We start from the raw sequence: 8980 nt of genomic DNA on the forward strand, positions 1-8980 counted from the left end.
CAGAAAACTAATGTTGGAAGGTGCTTGGTTATGCTTAAGAAATATCTATATTTGTTTCTTCAATAAATGTATGTACATGCACATATTTGTATGAGCACATGCCTATAGAAACTTCCATTTATTCTCACCTATGTATACACCTGGACTGACTCATACACCAAGTTGTGCTCAGGTGCTCGTGATTAGTTGGGTTGTGCTGCTCTCGCTCCATCTACATCCAATGCCACCTTTCCCATCACCCCAAATAACAAGCCTCTGTGGCTTAAAGTATACTTTCCTCTCTCCCATCCTCTCCCAGGTAACCACCAGTGAGCAGTAGTCTGTCTATCATCCATTCTTGTCTTCTCATAAGCAAGGGGTCATACAATACTTATTTTCATATGCTTGACTTATTTCACTTGGCATTATGCCTTCCAGGTCCATCCATGTTATCATGTGCTTCATGGAGTCCTCATTACTTTTTATGGTTGGATAGTATGTCATTGTATGTATGTATCATGGTTTGCTTATCCGGTTATGCCCATTTCATTGCTATAGTGAATGAAGCAGCAATGAACATATATCTGACTCCATTCCTCCTCATGTTTCGATCTCTAAGGCATATACTTTGGAACTGCTGTATCTTGGGGTAGTTCTATTTCTAATTTTCTGAGAAAGTTTCACACTTTTCCATTGTAGCAATAGCACCACCAATGGATAAGGGTTCCAATCGTCCCACATTCTTGTGGACACTTGTTGTCATCTGCTTGTGTGCTTTAAATCAGTGCCACTTTAGCAAGGGTAAGATAGTATATCATTATAATTTTGATTTGCATCTCTCTAGGAATCCTGGTGGTATAGTGGTTTCTCATTAGGTTGCTAACTTCAAAACTACCAGATACTAAGTTACGAGTGCAATACTACCCTATAGGGTCACTGTAAGCTGGCATCGACTCAATGGCAGTGACTTTGGAGGTGAAATGGCTAATATGATAGTTGGGTTTTGTATCAACTTGACTGGGCCAGGATTCTCAATGGCTTGGCAGTTAAGGCCTAGAGTCCCTAATGATGCGACCTAACACAATGTAATCCACATTGCTAAATTCTTGTATTACTGCCTGCAGTAGTCTTTTGGAATCTTTCGAAACCCAAACCAAACTCACTACTATTGAGTTGATTTGGATACATAGCAACCCTATAGGACAGAGTAGAACTGCTCTTGTGGGTTTCTGTGATGGTCACTTTTCACAGGAGTAGAAAGCCTCCTTTCCCTCCCATGGAGCTTTGAACTGCTCTCCTTGCTTTTAGCAGCCCAACACTTAACCCACTGTGCCACCAGGGCTCCTTGTAGATTCTTTAAGGCTTCTACAGATAGGATAGTGCAGGACTTTGTGATTTCTCTCTTTTGTGGTACATGGGGGCTGTGAGCGAAAACCAACTCGATGGCACTGAGAACACAGCATGTGTGTGGTCAGGGCATGTGCAAATAGAAATAATTCTGCATCTTCCTTTCCCACTGGGGTACTATTTATGCCTCTTTCTTGTTGCGTTGGTCTGACTAGAAGTTCCAGTACAATACGGAATAAAAAGGGTGATAATGGGAACCTGTATCCCATGCTTATTTTCAAAGACTCTCAGCCTCTTTCCACTGAGTATAATGTTGGCTATTGGCTTTGTACATATGTCTTTATTATGTTAAGATATTTCCCTTCTGTTCTTATTTTGCAACAAGTTTATCAGGAAAGTGTTGAATTTTATCGTATACCCTTTTGCATGAGGCGATATGCTCATATGTTTCTTTTCCTTTGTTTTATTTATATGGTAGATGACAGTGATTGGCTCTCTAGTGCTGAGCCACGTAGCACTCCAGCCAGGTGGGAGCTACCTGAGAGACACCGAACAGCTATGCAAGACACAAGGTCAGGTCACGAGGGAAAGGGAGAGAGGCTCCAGAGAGAGAAGACCCCTGAGGAGCTTCTCTGCTTGCCTGCTGGTTTTATTTAAATTTTCTATCTGCATTTTGGGGGTAAATAGTATGAATGTGTAGGTAGTATGTTTCCAGAAATGTGTCCATTTTATCTAAGTTTTCGTGCTTGTTAGAGTTCACTTTTTCCTAGTAATCAGTTTCAATCTTCATGCCTGTTTGGACTGTTTGTAATATCATGAATTTCAATAATTTGGTTATTTGCCTCTCTTTTGGTGGTTTTTTCTTTCCTTTTCTTTTTGTCAGTGTAGCCCATGGACTGTCTATCATATCAATCCTTTCAAATTTTCTATATTTGTTCATCTTTTCTATCCTTTTATTTTCTATTTCACGTATTTTGGCCTTGATCTTGAGCTTTTGACTTCTTTTGTCCTACCTTTTGCTATTTGTCCAAGTTGTTGGTTTCATTAATGGTTTTGAATCTTTGTTTTTCTTTTTCTTTCTTTGTGTGTGTGCGGGGGGTGGGTGGGTATAAAAATGCCCTCTTTAGTCAGGGATTTCAAAACATGGAACAGATTTCTTGATTAAAGTGGAAAGTTTCCAATACATCAAAACACAAATCCACAGTCATCATACACATAGGGAAAAACAAAACAGAAAAACAAGGCAAGTTTACACAATTCCTGTAAGTGGAGCCCTGTGATCTTATCTTCTGACGTGGTTGTTTCTCTGCCTACCAGGGTGCTCTGCTGGGCGCAGCCCTCCAAGGCTGCTAGGGACACGGGCAGCTGAGAGTGGGGCCCCACAGAGCACAGCTCACAGATGTGGCTCTGCGCATGCGGCAAAGCAGACACTGCCACATTCAGTGTAGGGAATATCCTTTCAATAACAGAATGAGAAAAGTCAGAGAAGGCAGAAGGCAACCTTATTAGAAAGATGTTAGCAGAAGAGGTAAGCTGGAACAGCTGCTAGCTTCAATTCTTTGGCTTCTTGGGCAGCGGCCACCGGAATGTGAGGTTCAGGTTCATGGATCATCTAATGGACCCATCCCTGACTGCTGAACGCCAAGATTCCTCATTCCAATTCAGACATCAAATGGGTTTGGGGGACCAGCTTGGCAATATCCTTGGGCAACATGACTTGCCTGTATTCGAATTGTTCGTCGTCGTATTTGTCTGAATAGTAAATTTGTTTGACACGCTCATTCTGAGAGACTGCAGACCCTCCCCGCCAACCTCTGAATGACTCTCTTCTTCCTTAATGTAGACATTTATTGCTATAACTTTCTCTTTGAGTTTTTTTTTTTTTTTGCCGTATCCCAAAGCTTTCGATTGGGGTTTTGTTTTTGTTTGGGTCTAAGAATTTTTAAATTTCACGTTTCATTGCTTCTATGATCCAAATGCTGTTAGTGGCGTCTCATTTGATTTTGAGCCCTGCTTGGCATAGTGGTTAAGCATTGGCTGGCTAGTCAAAAGGTTTGTTGTTCAAACGCAAAGCCAGTTCCACAGGAGAAAGCCGTGGCCTCCGCTTCTGTAAGATTAGAGCCGTGGACACCCTACATCCTAGCAGGTCACTATGCATTGGAATCAACTGGACAGCAATATGTTTGGGATGGGATTTATTTTTTAGTTTTCATGTCTTTTTGTTTCCTCGTTGATTTTTAGCTTCATAAAAATATGGTCAGAGAAGATCCTTTGTGTAATTTCAATCTTTAAAATTTTTTGAGACTTTTTTGTCCTAGCATATAAGCAATTCTGGAAAATAAGCCATGTGCACTGGGAAAGAATGTGTATTGTTTTTATGCTGAATGGGGTGTTCCAGCTAAGTCCCCGAGGTCCAGTTGGCTTATGGTTTTCTTTAAGTTCTCAATGTTCTTAGTTATAATGTTAGATGTTCTGGCCATGACTGAAAGTGGTGTGTTGGATGTCCTCTACAACTACTGTCTCTTCCTCTTTTTATAATCAGTTAGTATATGTTTAATGTACTTTGGCGCATGGATGCTACAAGCATCTATACATATTTATAATTGTTATATATTCTTGCTGGATTGACTTCTTATTATGGAATGTCTTTCTTTATCTCATGCAATAGATTATACTTTAAAGAATATTTTACCAAGAAACAGATCTCTAAACAATCAACCACAGGAGACCCAAAGGACATTTGTTCAAAAACAAAACGCAGATGGCCGGAAGGGGCAGGAAAGAAGGGCTAATGGAACCAAGGAGCCCAGAAAGGAAGTGCGATAGTGCTGTTACGCTGAGAGGATGCAGCAAATGTCATGGAACAAAATGTGCGTGAATTGCCGCATGGAAAATGAATTGACCATGTAAACCTTCACACAAACCACAATACCGTTTTTGTTTTTTTTTTTAAACCTGTTTCATCTGACAGCAGAATGACCCTTTTTGCGTACTGGCTGCATGGAATATTTTTCACCATCATTTTTAAATTTTCAGTCTGTGCCATTTTTGTCTAAAACGTGTTCCCCATAGATAGCAAAAGAGTGGAGCCTATTTTGTTTGGGGTTTTTGTTCTTTTTATTGTTGTTCTTTGGTTTGGTTTGGTTTTTGTTCGTATCCATTTTGTCACTCTCTACTTTTTGCATGGGCCATTTGCACTTGGGTGATTACTGAACACGAAATACCTACCTTGCTCCTTTTGCTATTTGCTTTGTAAATATTATCCTGAACAATTCTGACTTTTCTGATTTTGTTTGTATTTGACTGCTTTCTTATGATGTGCCTTTTTGATCTCTTTCCTTTTTTCCCCTGAATGTGTTTTTCTATTTCATAGTAGTTAACACATTACATTGCACAACTTATCATTGCAACCACGTTTAGCATCTAAACAATAGTTAACATACAGCATGAGCTTACTAAATCTACTCCTGTATGCTCCTCCTCCCCATTTCTCTTGGTGCATTTCCACTTTCATCAACATACAACCTATGTTTGATACGTTCACTTTGTATGTATTTCTTACACACCTGATGTGTTGTTGGCTAGATATAATTATTGAATTTATTTCCTGAAAATTTCAAATACTTAGTCACTATAAGTTGGAATCAACTTGATGGCAGTGAATGTTTTGGGTTTTTTTTATTTTTCAATAATTTATTGGCACTTCATCCACATATCATACACTTCAATATTTCAACTATATCAAGAAAAGTTGTACAATCTTTACCACAATCAATTTTAGAACATTTTCTTTCCCCTGGTACTCATTGTTATTCAAGCAATTATATTTTTTCTAATTGTGTGGGAAATAGACACATAATAAAACATTCTCCAATTCAACAACTTCTACATGTATTTTTCAGTGTCACTGTTTTTGTCTTTATTGCCGTTACAATTGTATATATTAGTGCGCATTTTTGGATGTCTCTTTCTCTCGCTCTTATTTTTGGTTCATTTTCCCCCCATATAGAGATACAAAACTCACTGCCGTCGAGTGGATGCCGACTCATAGTGACCCCTCTGTGGGTTTCCAAGACTATAACTGTCTACGGGAGCAGAAAGCCCCATCTTTCGCCATTAGAGCAGCTGGTGGTTTCCTCGGATCGCAACCTAGTGCTTAACCACTACATCACTAGAGCTTCATAGAGATACAAATATTTAGTTAACGCTCTTGGCTTGTCATTTGGGGGCTCCTCAACAGAAAGACCTGGAGATCTACTTTAAGGAGATCCTGAAAGAGCATAGCCATTGAAAACCCTATGAAGTGTTCTATACTGAAACCCATGTGGTCACCATGAGTTGGAATTGAGGAACGTGTTGGAACTGGGTTTTTTTTTTTTGGGGGGGGGTTGCTGTTGTTGTTATTTTCCCATTGATTTGGCTTTATATTGATGCGATATATGCTATTACATTATTCAGGTCTCCTTTCTTTTATAGGTGTGCAGTTATCCCATTTTAGGCAACACTGCATGAAAATGTACATATACAGCTGAAAGAAAATCCGACCTTTGTTACTTTTTCATTCAGAAATTACCTGGCTATTCTCACATATAATTTTAACCTAGTAAAACCAATGCCACCATTGTCTAACAAATACTTGGTAATGTACACTTTACTATATGAAAGGGCATAAAACTCATAAATCATGGAGCTTCAATCTTCATGATCAACAGAAATGCTCAACGGAATTTTAAAAAGACCCCTGGGTTAGTGTCAACCTAGGAAGTATTACGTGACATCCTACTGGTATTTGATTGGGATTGTATGGTATTTACTAATCAATTTACACAACGTGTCCATATTTTTTACAGCAGCGTAGCCTCCAGCTCAAATAACCATATGTCATGCTTCATTTATTCATGTCTTCTTTTCATTTTCCAGTGGCCTGGCAGGAAATAGGTAGCTCGTCTGATGAGTTTACAAAGTGATGATAACAACTTTGGTAGGGCTGAGAGTAATCAACAAGGATGGGCAACCCTTCAGGGAAGTCTTGCACATCTAGGCCCGTAATGGTCAGGGAAGGGATTGATTATTTGGACTGGCTGCGAGGAGAGCACCACTTGGCAAGAGCTTCATTAATGGCATGCAGCCAACCCATGACCACTCCGTAGGGAGGGAGCCAAGAGGTATACTTTATCCCTATCTTACTCCCCTTCTGCTCTCCCATTGCCAACTAAGGGCCTCCCATTGATCCATCCCAACCAGCAATCAGCAAGCATGCGGCTATTGATGGGTTTATTTGGTTCAGCCTTCTGGGGACACAAAGCAGCATGGAAAGGGATGGAGGATATTTTTGGAAGAAAACACGAAACCATGTATGTGGTAGATATATAATCGTTTGTCAATTTGAGGAGTAAGAGTGTAGGGGTGGAACCTGCACCTAGCCTGTCAATTTGGAGATAGCCAATGAGGCCTCTGTGTGGGCATGGCCTTCTCCTGAGAATTCTGGGAACTCCAATATCCCTTCTTGGAGGCAGGAGACACTCTCTCTCTCAGTTAACTCCCTTGGAGACTCTCTACTGACAAAGCTGACTTTCCGAGGAGACATTGCAGCTGACAAGACACATGGAACTACCCTGATGCCCTGAGCCAGATAAGCCACATGGATGCAACCAAACCTCTGAAGCTGGAGAGGCCACAGAGAGACCCCTGCAAGCACTGAAATGCTGACAACAACACTGGACCTAAAGACTTTCTACCCACTAGCTTGTGATCATCCTGCATTTGGCTCCATTGCAAGTATTTCGTGAGTCTGCAGGAGACTTTATAGGTTGGTATCAGACATATGGACTTACATCAGACTTATGGCCTTGTATTAGACTGGGTTGTGATGTTTTCTTAGTGTACAATTACCCTTTTATAAAACTCTCTCTTATATACATATGTGTGTTTATGAATTTGCTTCTCTAGTCTACCCAGCCTAACACAATGTAGCTCCCCACTGTCCCCCCCAATGAGGTATAATTCCCAGCACTCCAATCACTACATACAAACCTATGCCTTTTTTGTCAAGTCTCTTCCTAAATAGATCATACTTGTGTACCTATTGGAACAAGACTTCTCATTCTATTACCAATTTTCATGTGTTGTTGTTCATCTGGGCAAAAATATTGATTTTTTTCCCCAGATGTTTTATGGACATTTATTTGTGTTAGTAATCTTTAAATTGTATTCCTTGGCCATTCATCAGCTAGCTTTCAGTAGGGAGTGGCATGGTTGTGATCATGACAAATGCAAAGTCCTGGATCCTCTCTTCTATTGAGATCTCATTTCCATCCACCATAGCCGCAATCTGACCCTTCACATCATTCAGAGCACTCCAGTGTGCACCAATAAAGTGGTTCCAGACATGTCAAAGACTCAGTCCATCATTGTGACTTCTAGCTGCTGCCTTCTAGTGTCCACTGTGCCCATGGCTGACATTTCAGCACAAGTTTCAAGACCTGTTAAAAACAAATTCATCTTACCTGAGGTGTTATTTCTATATGCCCCCAGCATTGATTTTTACGTATTGTTTTCTGGCAGGGTGCTTTGATGAGGAGGAGGCCTTTGGTTATTATTGCCCCTGTGAGGACTTGCTGTGTAAGCTAGGGCAAAACAAATTAGTCTTTCTCCACCGATTCCATATTTGTTAAAAAATGTTTTATAGTATGTAATGATATAATACGTATAAAGTAGTTGAAACGATGCCTGGTTCAGAATTTACCTTCAGGAAATGCCAGCTGTTATTGTAATGAACAGACTCATTTCCAGCTGATTTAGGGCACCATAAACATTTCCATTCCATATTAATCTTAATTATAATTAATTGATGTTCCCATACCAAATTGCACTTTCCAAATCCCGTCTAGGTGGGCTCAAGAACTTTAAGCCTATTATTACCTTTTGGCGCTACTTACAATTGTTCGTATCCAGGAAGTTGACCAAGACTCAGGGTGGCCCCATACAAAACAGAACAAATGCTGCCTGGTCCCATGCTATCCCCATGACCGGTTACGGAGCAGACCACTGCGGTCGACAACATTTAATTGGCTAATTTTTTTTGGAAGTAGTCCACTAGACCTATTAGTCTGTTCAGCATCACAACCACTTGCAAGCGTCCACCAACAGTGGCTATGCATGAGGTGCAGTGGTTGGGAATTGAAGTCTCACGGAGACCACTATTAAAATTTCCTTTGTAAATTGTGACTTGAGTGAAAGTTTACATAGCAAAGTTGTTTTCCCTTCAATAATTCACACATTTTTGTGGCTTGGTTTTGTGATGGTGATTCCAATCCCCACAATGAAGCAGCACTCCTTCCCTTCCTCCGTAGGCAATAAGACTTCTACGCCAGAAGACCACTGAGAATCGGCTAAGAAGGAAACGGTTCTCTTGAGGATCACACCTTGAGAAGCAAAGCTTTATGTGACAATAGACTATAAGGGAGGAAGGTGAGGCTTTCTATGCCTGTGAATAGTTACAGTCCAGTACACCCACAGGGGTACTTCCAATCTGTCCTATAGGGACTCTATGAGTCGAAATCAACTCAATGGCAGTGAGTGAGTTTGTTTTGTTGGAGATTATAAGGACAAGTGGCCTTCTTTAACTCAAGTGAGTGACCCAGTCACGTCATCC

This window comes from Tenrec ecaudatus, chromosome X (assembly GCF_050624435.1).
Source record: "Tenrec ecaudatus isolate mTenEca1 chromosome X, mTenEca1.hap1, whole genome shotgun sequence".
Taxonomy (NCBI): Eukaryota; Metazoa; Chordata; class Mammalia; order Afrosoricida; family Tenrecidae; genus Tenrec; species Tenrec ecaudatus.